The following is a 13,889-nucleotide window of genomic DNA, read 5'->3' on the forward strand; positions in this document are numbered from 1 at the left end:
TAATTCATGATTATTATTATTGTTGTTGTTAACTCTTTGTATTCTGTGTCTTTGTCATTTTTTTTCCGGTCTTTTCCTCTTATCGTGGTGTCGAATTCTCTTTATTTTCTTATTTTATTTGATTTCTAAAGTACAACAGCCAAAGAGATTCAAGAATGGTGCGTTCAATAGAAGATAAAAGCCAATTTTAAAAATAAATACGAGTGTCCATCCTTGAGTGAAACACGTGAGAGAGTGATTGTGATGTCCTTTCTATAACATTTTTATTACAGGTTCATTGTTATAGTGCCTCATTCAGAAGATACTTTAGTTGACATGGAGTTGATGTAAAGGGTCATTCAACACTTAACTAATCGCTTGACTGAATTGGAAGCATGGAGGCAAGAGGTGACATAGACATTGTTCAAGAATACTGTTCATACCCTGGGTCGAGCTATCCGACCTGGGATGATTGACGACAAAGCGACCGACCTCTTCAGGTCAAGCGGACCGACTTCTTCTTAAAGAACTCGGCCAAATCGACAGGAAAGCCCATAAAGGGCCCAAGTAGAGGAACACGACCCAAATCCAAAGGCCGTCCAAGCCTATAGAGATAAGGGCGGTTCCCTTAAAGATAAGCTGACCTCAACTCAAAGATAAAGATAAGATAAGATAACTAACTTATCTTATCTAGAAAGGTCACTCTACAACTACTATAAATACACTGGAGCACCCAGGTATAACTCATACTCTGATTCTACTAAAAACCTGTTTAATACCCATGCTAACTTAAGCATTAGAGTCTCTTGCAGGTACCCCCACCCTCCGGTGACGAAGGATCAGCAGTGTAGCTAGATCAACAAGTCGAACATGACAGCTCCGACCGTCTCCCACCAGCCGGACACGTCGGTACCGATCCGTACAGAGGATCTCAACCAAGATCGGCGACGTCGGGAGTTGGAAGAAAAACTACAGCAATTAGAAGCCGATCTCAAATCAAAAGCCCCTCGAGCCAATCTCGAAGAAAATTCACGCAAAGAGCAAGACCAGTTCACCAGGGAAATCATGAAAACCAAAATTCCAAAAGACTTCAAACTCCCGGATATGACCCTGTATGATGGCACCACGGATCCCAACCACCACCTCAGTAACTTCAGAAGCAGAATGTACCTCACTGATGCCCCAGATGCTGTTCGCTGCAAAGCTTTTCCAACAACTCTCACAAAGACAGCCATTCGATGGTTCGACAACCTACCCCCAAAGTCCATCTCAAGCTTTGATGACCTAGCTAAAAAATTCCTAGCCAGATTCTCTATTCAGAAAGATAAATCCAAGCACGCCCCCAGTTTACTAGGGATCAAACAAGGGGATCGAGAGAGCCTCCGCAACTATATGGAGAGATTCAACAAAACGTGCATGGACATACAAAGTTTACCCACAGAGGCCGCCATCATGGGACTCATCAACGGCCTACGAGAAGGACCTTTAAGCCAATCTATATCAAAAAAGTACCTGACCTCCTTGGATGAAGTGCAGGAACGAGCAGAAAAATACATCAACATGGAAGAAAACGATCGGTTAGGAGAGACCTCAAAATCGGGGGCCTCTTACCGAGATAGAGACAAGGATCCAAGAGGAAAGAAGATCGACAAGGGGAGAAAATAAAAAAATACCACAATTACACTCCTCTCAGGGCATCCTTGGTCAAGATATACAAAGAAGTCTGCCATACAGAAAAAATTCCCCCAACACGGCCACTCAAAGGCAAAAAGGGAGGAGGAAACCGGAAGGAATATTGTGAATACCATCGAATCCGAGGACATTCCACAAACGAATGTTTCGACTTAAAAAATATCATAGAAAAATTGGTGAGAGAAGGAAAGTTAGATCGATTCCTGGCCACCCGAGATGATGATCAAAGAAAGAGACGAAGGGATGAAGATACCGAACAAACAGAACGATCACCTCGGACACCAGAAAGACATGTCCACATGATACATGGCGGATTCACAGCAGGTGGGATCTACAACGATGTAAGTTCAGCTTACAATGCTCTCATAGGTCGGACAACACTCAACCAACTCGGCGCAATAGTCTCGACCCCACACCTATGTATGAAATTCCCAACATCAAAAGGGATAGCCACGATAAAAGCAGATAAAAAAATGGCACGTCACTGTTACAACGAAAGCCTAAACCTCAGAGGCAAAGGAGAGGAGTTCCACACAATCGAGCTGGGCGGAGTTCAACGACGAGAAGAACTTCGTCCCCAGCTAGAGGGTGAGATAGAAAAGATCCAGATCGGGGACACCTCGGAAAAAATAACTAATATCGGCAATATCCTAAAAGGAGATTCAAAGGAATTACTAATACAATTCTTGCGAGATAATGTCGATCTCTTCGCGTGGAAAGCCGCAGATATGCCAGGCATAGACCCCAAGCTAATGTGTCATAAGTTGGCGGTCTATCCAGGATCTCGGCCGGTACAGCAGAGACGAAGAAAACTTGGGCCAGAGCGATCCCAGGCTGTGGAAGAACAAGTACAGGCACTACTGGAAGCTGGATTCATAAGAGAAGTCAAATATCCACTATGGCTAGCCAACGTTGTCTTGGTGAAAAAATCAAATGGGAAGTGGCGAATGTGCACCGATTACACCGATCTCAACAAGGCTTGTCCAAAAGATTCTTACCCACTCCCAAATATCGACGCTCTGGTAGACGCTTCCTCCGGATATAAATATCTCTCATTTATGGACGCATACTCGGGATACAATCAGATCCCCATGTATCCACTAGATCAAGAAAAGACTTCGTTCCTAACACCAAAAGCAAACTACTGCTACATTGTGATGCCTTTCGGTCTCAAGAACGCAGGAGCTACTTATCAAAGGCTAATGAATAAAGTCTTCTCGGATCACATTGGAAAGATCATCCAAGACTTTAAGAAGTTCTTAGGACAGCCACCTATCCTCTCTCGACCACGAGAAGGAGAACCACTCATATTATATCTCGCAGTAGGAAGCCGGGCAGTAGCGTCAGCACTAGTCAGAAAAGACGAAAACGGACAACAACCCGTCTACTTCATTAGTAAAGCACTGCAGGGATCCGAGTTGAACTATCAAAAAATAGAAAAATTTGCCTATACTCTCATTCTAACATCTCGACGACTTCGCCCTTACTTCCAGGCCCACACCATCAAAGTTCGCACTAACCAGCCCTTGAAAGGAATATTGCAGAAAACAGATTTAGCAGGTAGAATTCTACAATGGGCAGTCGAGCTGTCAGAGTTCTACCTCCAATATGAAACTCGGACGACCATTAAGTCACAATATCTGGCCGACTTTATCGCAGAATTCACAGATGCCCTGGAAACCCTCACAGAGTGGAATCTCTATGTGGACGGTTCGTCAAATAAAACTGGAAGCGGTGCATGAGTGATAATAGAAAGCAACCAGGGAACCCAAGTTGAGCTCTCCCTCAAGTTCGGGTTCCCGGCTTCAAATAACCAGGCGGAATACGAAGCACTGCTAGCTGGTTTGAAGCTGGCTGAAGAGGTTGGAGCTCGGAAACTCAACATCTACAGCGATTCGCAAGTTGTCACATCACAAATAACAGGGAGCTACCAAGCCAAAGATCCCACCATGAAAAGGTATTTGGATAAGACCAAGGAACAACTTGGACAAATCGGGGAATATAAGATATACCATATACCCCGAGAACAAAATGCCCGAGCTGATGCACTCTCAAAATTAGCCAGCACCAAACCGGGGGGCAACAATAGAAGTCTCATCCAGAAAATACTACAGAGCCCGTCGATCTCGGAGGAACAAAAAGTCCTAACCATAACAGGCCAGGACCAAGGATGGACGACCCCCATAATCAATTACCTCAAAACAGGAACACTCCCCATGGAAGAAAAGGAGGCAAAGAGGCTAAAAAGGGAGGCACAGTACTATACCATCATAAACAACATCCTGTACAAAAGAGGGATCTCAGTACCATTGCTAAAATGCGTGCCGACCTCCCACACCAGGGAAGTGTTAGAAGAAGTACACGGCGGCATTTGTGGCAATCATCTCGGAGCAAGGGCTCTCGCCAAAAAGATACTTCGGGCAGGGTTTTATTGGCCAACTCTACAGAAAGAATCTACAGAATTTGTAAAGACATGTCCACCATGCCAGAAACATGCCAACTTCCACATCGCCCCGCCAGAAGAACTCATCAACGTGACTTCGGCTTGGCCATTTGCAAAATGGGGACTCGACCTTCTCGGCCCCTTTCCCCAGGGATCAGGGCAAGTTAAATTCCTCATAGTAGGGGTAGATTACTTTACAAAGTGGATCGAGGCAGAGCCCCTAGCCAACGCCACCGCCCAAAGAAGTCGAAAATTCTTATATAGAAACATTGTCACAAGGTTCAGAATTCCATATTCAATAACCACAGACAATGGTACTCAATTCACAGATGCAGGCTTCAGAAAACTAGTAGCCAACTTGAATACAAAGCACCAGTACACCTCCGTCGAACATCCACAAGCCAATGGACAGGCCGAAGCCGCCAACAAAGTCATATTGGTAGGGTTAAAATGGAGACTGCAAGATGCAAAGGGAGCCTAGGTAGAGGAGCTTCCACAGGTTCTATGGGCATATCGAACGACGCCACATTCTACCACAAAGGAATCCCCCTTCCGGTTAGCATACAGAATAGAGGCAATGATTCCAATAGAGATTGAGGAAGGATCACATAGAGTAGTCCATTATAATGAGGGAGAAAACTCCCAACTTCAGAGGGAAGAGCTCGACCTACTACCTGAAATCCAAGAAAGAGCTCGAATCAAGGAAGAAGCTCTAAAGCGCCGAATGGCTTCCAGATATAATCAAAGGGTAGTACCGAGAAGTTTCGCTGAGAACGATCTCATCCTAATCCGAAATGATATTGGAACAGTTAGACCCGAAGAAGGGAAGCTGGCAGCAAACTGGAAGGGACCCTACCGAGTTATAGAAGTACTCGGGAAGGGCTACTATAGACTGTCCGAGCTTGATGGACGGGAGCTTCCCAGATCATGGCACGCCTGCAACCTAAGAAGGTACTACAGTTAAAAAAAGGTGAAGGATCTCATTAGTGGATGCGCTCTTTTTCCTGAAAAGGTTTTTTAATGAGGCACCAGGTTGAGACCTAGACCATACCCGACGTAAAGGGATGAAAAACTCCCACATGTATATATTTGCACTTTTACTTTGAATAAAGTTTATTTAGATATTCTACAAGAATTCAAGATGCATTAATCTGAAGTATTCATCATCCGATTATAAAGCAACAGGTCGGCAGAAAGTGAAAAATAATTTCACTGCACGACCACGATAAAGATAAACCGTTCGATAAAGGTGAAAGCGCGATTCACCCAAAGGACGATCTAAAGATGCCAACCACTTTCTACAAATTGGCAAAGATGAACACAGAATAATGTAAGAAGTTATCGAAAGCAATCCAAAAAAGAACCTGACAAGGTCTTACGGATAGCTAAAATAATAACTTAAAGACTGGCCGACGTCCAGAAGTCGGACCAAGTCAACCCAAGTTATAAGTAAACCCTGGAAAGAGGTCTGGCCAACCCTATTAAAGAGGATTACTTTAACTTAGAAGGGCTCGACCTAACAAAGTCAGCCCAAAATGAAAAGGTTATAAGAGTAAACCCTGAAAGAGACCTGACAAAGGTCCAAGAAAGAGGATTACAAAAATAACCTAGAAAGAGATTGACCTAACGAAGTCGATCTCCTACAAAATAAAAAGGTTATAAAAGTAATCCCTGAAAGAGACCTGACAAAGGTCCAAGAAAGAGGATTACAGAAATAACCTAAAAAGAGATTGACCTAACGAAGTCGATCTCCTACAAAATAAAAAGGTTATAAAAGTAATCCCTGAAAGAGACCTGACAAAGGTCCAAGAAAGAGGATTACAAAAATAACCTAGAAAGAGATCGACCTAACGAAGTCGATCTCCTACAAACAAGTTATAAAAGTAATCCCCGAAAAGAGACCTGACAAAGGTCCAAGAAAGAGGATTATAGAAATAACTTAAAAAGGGGACCAGTGCAAAAGAACCACCGAGAAACAAGTTGGACCCATAAATCACAACCTCAAAGGATCCAAGCTACAAACAATAAAACAAAGCAATCCAAGGAGGTCGAGATGCAAGATTTCAAGCATCAGTAGAAAACAGAAAAGATGCCAAGTCAAAAAATACCTCTTTTACTCTACAAAAGTTATAAAGCCCGGAAGGCCACCAAAACCTACAGTAAAGGGATAGCGAGCTACCTTTTGTTTTTCAAAATAAAAAGTTGCTAAACAAGCAACTAGGAAATGTCAGCAGTTAAATAAAAAGTTTTAAAAGCCCACAAGCCGGGCCAACTACATATCCAGAAAGAGATCAGCAAACATCAGGAGCCTTCTTGGCAGCATCAGGACAAGGAGAAGGAGGACGAGTCTGAATCGGCACAGCATCCACAGTTCCATCCTCCCGGTTCAGAATCTGGCAATCCAAGTCAGGCGCAACCGGAGGAGCAGAAGAGGCCGACACTTTGGTAGAGGACGCAGGGGGAGGAGCAACCTCATCATCATCATCCTCATCATCAGGAACAATCTTGCCATCCCTGACAACGTTATCCAGGCTAAAGGGGGTGAGATCGGCCTCGGGAGCAATGACCCGAACTTGCTCCTTCAAATTCTCGTAAGCAGCAGTCACGCTGCCAACAAGATGACTTTGGAGCTCAGAATAATCTTCCCGGACATTGTCGAGCTCCCCCCTCAGGCGCATTACCTCCCGATAAGATGTAACGTAACTATCCTTATGCATCATGGCTGTGTCCTCAGCCAACCTCAAAGAAGTTGCCAGTGATTGAGAACTCGCCTTCTTGTTCTCTAAGTCCTTCTCCAGCTTGGCTACCTTTATCTCAAGTTCCTCCTTCAACTCCCTCATCCGATCAAACTCTTGTTTTGCCTCCTCCATAAACGCTTTAGTGGCGTGGAGAGGGAGATTCTGAGCAGTCCGATATATGGCAGCCGCCATATACGCCATCTTTACGTGATTTCGGGCCATAAATTCCAAGTGATGGAGGATGGACACATCGTCCATGGAGAGGGCGCCATAGGGACCGATTTGCTGATCCACAAATTCAATGGCATTAAAATCAGGAGCATCGAGGTCGAAGGGCTCAGCTGTTTTTTGTTTTTTATTGGGAGGAGCAACAGATAGAGCGGCAGAAGTAGGGTGAGAATCCACCAAACGGACTCGGGGTGTAGGGATCACCTTCTTCACCCCAGGAGAACTCGGCACTGACGGCTTCTCGCGCACCTAGGAGGACCCCTCCCCAGCCGCCTTGGCCGCAATATTTCTGGCAGCAGTCGCCCTCTGCGCCCTCTTAAAAGCTTTCATGGATTCATTATTCTTCATTGCCTTTGCAAATAAAACAGAAATTAAGCTACAAGTTGGACAAGTCGGAAAGACAGCTACAAGCAACATAAAAGGAAACACAAGATACCCAGTTCAGTTTGAAGAAGAGAAGGATTGGTTAGAAATTTCTTTGTGTCAAGATGGGGAGGTTGACCCCAGCGTTCTTCCAAGACAGTCACAAAAGCTCGCTCAGCCTCATCCAACATTTCCCACGCATATCTGGAGACCCTCACATCTTTTTGCCATTCCAAGGGAAAAGCAGGTTCGTCATTTTCATCCAGAAAGAAGGGCCGAGCTCCTTCAACAGCTCGGACCTTGAAAAAGTAGTTTTTAAAAAATCACGGAATGACTCGTCAAACATGGAAAAGACCTTCTTTCCCTGGGTAGAACGAAAGGATACCCAAGCCGACTTCTATTTTACCACACCGGGCTTAGTCAAGACAAACAGATAGAAAAAGAGAGATTGGAAAGCAGAAATACCAAAACCATTGCACAACAATTGGAAAATTTTTATGAAACCCCAGGAATTGGGGTGAAGTTGAGAGGGGGCAACATTATAGGACCATAACAGGTCGGTTTCAAATTGAGTAAAAGGAAGGGTGATACCCAGCTGACCGAAGAAAAAATCATAAACATAAAAGAAAGGGCGATCATCAACAACCCGAGTAGAAAAGCAGACTCTCTCGTCAGAAGAGGGAGGGACAAGCTCATAGTTCTTCTCATCACTGGGATTACTACAAACACTATGAAATTGCCTAAGCTGCGAACAAAACTCAGAATTAACTAGAGAGACACACATAAGAACCATCGAGTCCACCCAATCGGCTATACCCTCAGGAACCTGGGAAGGCATCTCTAAAATGTTATTTCGGGAAGACATGAGGCCAACTAAATCCTACAAAAAGAAAAGAAGAACGAATTACTCAAAAACATCTTGGACAAGGGGAAAAACATCTCGATGGGCGAATACACAGAAAAGGAAAAACCCCAAGACTCAAACTGAAAGTCCTGGGGCATCCTTTGGAGGCAATAACAAAGCAAGGTATCAAGGAAAATCTACTTACGTTCTGGCACCTCGCAAACAAGAATAGAAGATCTCAAACAGCAAGCATATTTTCATAGGAGAAAGACAAAACATAAACAAAACAGAAAGTCATCTTCCTACAGTCTATCAGCAAGAAACAAACATCAAACATACCAGGCAAAAATCGTCAAAGATGCAACCTTTTTTTAGAATCAAACAAAATTATCATTCCAAAGCTTCAAAATCAAAAGCATTTCACAACATGCAAAAGCCCTAAAGGTATCAAGCAACAGGAAAAGCGAAAAAGACCATGCAAAAGACGAAGAAATTACGAGACGCACAGTGATCAGGCACAGCGAAAAGTAGAAAGATCCAAACTTTTCCCAACTAAGATAAAAACTTTCTCAAAACAAACACAAAAATGGCGTAGAGGGAGGAAGAAAGAAGAACCAAACCTGGGAAAATGAGAGAAAGCTGCAAAGAAAAGCAGAAAGGCGGAAGGCAAAATCCAGAATCACCCCTTCCCCTACGAAAAAGCAAAGTCACAAAGCAACGTCGCTGGGCTGAAACGCGAAAGCTACAGGCGGAGGCTTCAAAAAAATCAAAGGAAAAAAGTTGAAAGTGAGAAAGTAAAGGGAGAAGTTACGAAGAAGAAGCGAAGAAGAGAAACCATTTTTGATCAAGAAATTCAAAATAAAAGCCAAGAGAGAGTGGGGGCAATTAAATGCCAATTAAATGCGGATATTAAAACCGCTTGCATTCCCAAAAAAGCGCTGATATAAAAGCGCGCGCTTTTAGAGAAAAACGTTCTACATTCAAAAGCTGCTACAAAAAGGAGTCGACAAAATGCTTGAGTTCGGCTTCGCTACGAGAAGGACCGAAGTCAAGGACTCGACCTCAAGACCGAGCTCAAGCAGGGGCACTGTTCATACCCTGGGTCGAGCTATCCGACCTGGGATGATTGACAACAAAGCAACCGACCTCTTCAGGTCAAGCGGACCGACTTCTTCTTAAAGAACTCGGCCAAATCGACAGGAAAGCCCATAAAGGGCCCAAGTAGAGGAACACGACCCAAATCCAAAGGCCGTCCAAGCCTATAGAGATAAGGGCGGTTCCCTTAAAGATAAGCTGACCTCAACTCAAAGATAAAGATAAGATAAGATAACTAACTTATCTTATCTAGAAAGGTCACTCTACAACTACTATAAATACACTGGAGCACCCAGGTATAACTCATACTCTGATTCTACTAAAAACCTGTTTAATACCCATGCTAACTTAAGCATCGGAGTCTCTTGCAGGTACCCCCACCCTCCGGTGACGAAGGATCAATATTGTAGCTAGATCAACAAGTCGGACACGACAGCTCCGGCCGTCTCCCACCAGCCGGACACGTCGGTACCGATCCGTACAGAGGATCTCAACCAAGATCGACCTCCAGTTTCAGGTAACCCTCGGAACAAATACTAAACAAGAAACTTTTCGGAATCGACGTCAGAGTGTACCTTCTGATGATGAATCTGATGGGAATATAACACGTCGACACAAAAGTCAAGATAGTAATATCAATGCCATCAAGATGAAAAATACCACCATTTAAAGGGAGAAATGATCCTGAAATTTATTTGGAATGAAAACGTAAGGTGGAAAGAATTTTTGCTTGTCATAATTACTCTGAGGCAAAGAAGGTTTGTTTGGCAGCAGTTGCATTCTCTGACTATGCCTTGCTTTGGTGGGATGAACTAGTAAAGACAAGACGACAGAATGATAATCACCCTATAGAGACTTGTGATCTTATGAAGCGCCTCATGAAGAAGAGATTTGTGCCTTCATACTACTACAGTGAAGTGCATTAGAAGTTACATCAGCTGACTCAATGCTCCAAGTCTATTGAAGACTACCATAAAGAAATAAAGATGATTATGATCACTGCCAACATAGAAGAGGACACTGAGGTTACTATGATACAATTTGTAGGAGGTTTAAATAGAGCGATTGCTGATGTGGTAGAGTTACATCATTATGTGGAGATGGAGGATTTAGTCAATATGGCAATGAAGGTGGAGAGGCAACAACAAAGAAGAGCACCAAGGGATTGTCTCATGCTAATCCAAAGTGGGAGTCTCATAGTGCTGACATAACAAAGACTAAGGGTGCTAAACCCAAGGAGTTGTTTGATGTTACTGATGAGCGGATATTTTATACGCTTTTTGACATCATTTTCATATAGTTTTTGTTATGTTTTGTTTAAGTTTTATTATATTTTCATGGATTTTAGTGTAAAATTCATATTTTTGGATTCTACTATGAGTTGTTGTATTTTATGGTGATTTCAGGTATTTTTTGGCTGAAATCTGAGAGTTTTGGCAAAGTCTGATTCAGAGGCAAGGAAAGCGTAGAAGATGCTGTCAAGATCTGACATCCGTGCATTCAAGCAAGCATTTCTGGAGCTATAGATATCCAAATGGAGCTTTCTCAACGAATATGAAAAGCTAACATCCAGGGATTTCCAGAAAAATATAATAGTTCATATTTGTCTTTGGAGATGAAGGCCCAAAACTGGCGTTCAACGCCAACCATCTACCCCATTCCTGGCGTTGGACGCCCAAAAGGGAGCAGCTAGCATCCAACGCCCAAAGAGGTGTCCCAAGCAGGCATTCAACACCCAAGGAGCATACTAGCACATGGAGACACCCTTGGCTCAGCCCAAACGCTCACCAAGTGGGCCCCGAAAGTGGATTTTCGCACTACAAGCCTAAGCCTATCATATTTCTGTAATCCTTAGTCATTAGGTTAGTATATATAGGAGAAGATCAACCATGTTTAGGATCTTCTTCCTCCCCCATTATTTTCAAATGCTATTATGTATAGTATGAGCCACTAAACCTCCTAGGTTAAGGTTAGAAGCTTTGCTGAGTTTTATGGATTAATAAAAGTACTACTGTTCTATTTCAATTCGTGTTTGATTCTCTCCTAAGATGTATCTTCGTTCTTCAACCTTATGAATGAGTTGAACCGTCAAAAGTTATCTCTATTCTACATGGGTTCAGCAAGCTTCTTTCATCGGATATCAATGAACCACTAGCTTGATTATACATCTCTTAGATGGCTAATCCACGACTTCGTTGAGGACTTCGTTGGGGACTTCTCGAGACATCAGTTCAGCCGAGGTTTGGAGAGATTAGGGTCTTTGGGGGAAAGGATAGAACCAAGGCACAACATTCTCTGATCCGAAAGATTCATCCTTGTCTGTGGCGTTTTGAGTAGGATCACCAAGGGAATGAACTGTAGGAGCTTCATCCTCATTCAGACTGGATGCGTACTAAACCTGGTGTTCAGCCTAGAGGAAGATTGGTGGCCGCTCAAATCGGCGTTGATCACATACAGCCTACTATAGAAGAAATCATTCACAGTTGGAGTAGACAGTAAGAAAGTATTGATCCAGAAGAATAAAGCACCTCCGAAGCCTTAACCATCTTCTTATCATTTAATTCATAATTAATGAGTAACGTTATCTTTATTTTACTTTTATGCGCTTAAACAACTAAACAACTTTTCTATCCGCCTAACTAAGATTTACAAGATAACCACTGTTTGATCCAAGCCAACAATCCTCGTGGAATTGACCCTGACTCACCTCAGGTATTACTTGGACGACCCAGTGCACTTGCTGGTTCAGTTGTGCGGAGTGTGGGAATCCGTGCACCAAATTTTTTGCACCGTTGTCGGAGATTGTTCGAGTTTGAACAAACTAACAGATTATTTTGTTGCTTAGATTAGGTATTGTCTTTAATTTTGTTTGAGTTTTTTATTTTCTTTTTCAAAAAAATAAAAAAATTTTCAAAAATCTTTTCCTTTCTTTATTAATCTTTATCTTTTGTTTAAGTCTTTTGTTCTTGTTCTTGTTAGAGTTCGAATTTCTTGAGTCTTTTTCCAAAAATTTTTCAAAAATAGTGTCTTTGGTTTGAGTCTAGTGTCAAATCTTAAGTTTGGTGTCTATTGTATGTTCTTTAATTGCTTTGAGTTTTTTGAATTTGTTCTTGGTGTTCTTCTTGGTCTTCAAGTTGTTCTTGTTTTTCTTTTTGTTTTGATCTTTAAAATTTTAAGTTTGGTATCTTTAGGTGTTTTTCTTTAATATTTTCGAAACTTAGTGTCTTTAGATCTAAAAATTAAGTTTGGTGTCATTTGGTTATTTTTCTCTTTCTTCATTAATTCAAAAAAATAAAAAATATATCTTTTCTATCTTTTTACTTTGATTTTCAAAAATTGCAACGAAATTTTCAAATTTTAATTTTAAAATTACTATCTTATCTTAATTTCAAATTTTTTCAAAAAATCATATCTTTTTCAAATTACTATCTTATCTTTTTATCTTTCTTTAAAATTAAAAAATCTTATCTTATCTTATTTCAAATTCAAATTTTAAAATTCAATTTCAAAATCAAATCTTTTTCAAAAATCAAATTTCAAATCTTATCTCTTTCAAATCTTTTTCAAATCTTTTTAAATTTCTATCTTATCTTTTCTGATTTCAAAATTTTAAATCAAATCTTTTTCAAATCTTTTCAACTTCTATCTTATCTTTTCTAAATTTAAATTTCAAATTCAAATCTTTTCTAATCTTCTATCTTATCTGGTTTTCAAATCTTTTCTTAATTAGTTAATTGTTTTCTCTTTCTTCTTTTTCAAAACTTCCTAACTAATTATTCTCTCTTTTGATTTTCAAAAATATATTCTCTATTTCTCCATCTTCTTTTTCAAAATTCATTATTTAATTTTCAAATATTTTTAGTTAATTAGTTTTTATCTTTGAATTTAATTAATAAATAAAATAAAAACAAAAATATTTTCTCCTTTTACTTCCAATTTTCGAATTCTTCTACTCCTTATAGCCGAATTCTTTCTCTCTTCTCTCTATCATCATTCTTCTTTCTTCTTCACATCTCACAAGGAATTCTCTATACTGTGACATAGAGATTTCTTTTCTTCTTCTTTCTTGGTTTTTTTTTCTTGTTTATGAGCAACAACAGGGATAAAGAACCTCTCTTAAATCCTGATCCTGAACCTGAGAGGACTCTAAGGAGGCGTTTGCAACAAGCTAAGCACAACACTCTGAAGAAAATCTCACAAAGATTTTCGAACAAGAAGCTGAAAGCATGGCAGTCGAGCCTAACAATGAAGGAGATGCAAGAAAAGTTCTTGGTGACTACACCATACCAACCTCTGATTTCTATGGAAGAAGTATCTCTATACCTGCCATTAGAGCAAACAAATTTGAGCTTAAGTCTCAATTAGTCTCTCTAATGCAACAGAATTGCAAATTCCATGGACTTCCACTGGAAGATCCACATCAGTTTCTATTTGAATTCTTGTAAATCTGTGACACTGTTAAGACCAATGGAGTGGATCCTGAGGTCTACAGACTTATGCTCTTTCC

Source organism: Arachis ipaensis, chromosome B05, assembly GCF_000816755.2.
Source record: "Arachis ipaensis cultivar K30076 chromosome B05, Araip1.1, whole genome shotgun sequence".
Taxonomy (NCBI): domain Eukaryota; kingdom Viridiplantae; phylum Streptophyta; class Magnoliopsida; order Fabales; family Fabaceae; genus Arachis; species Arachis ipaensis.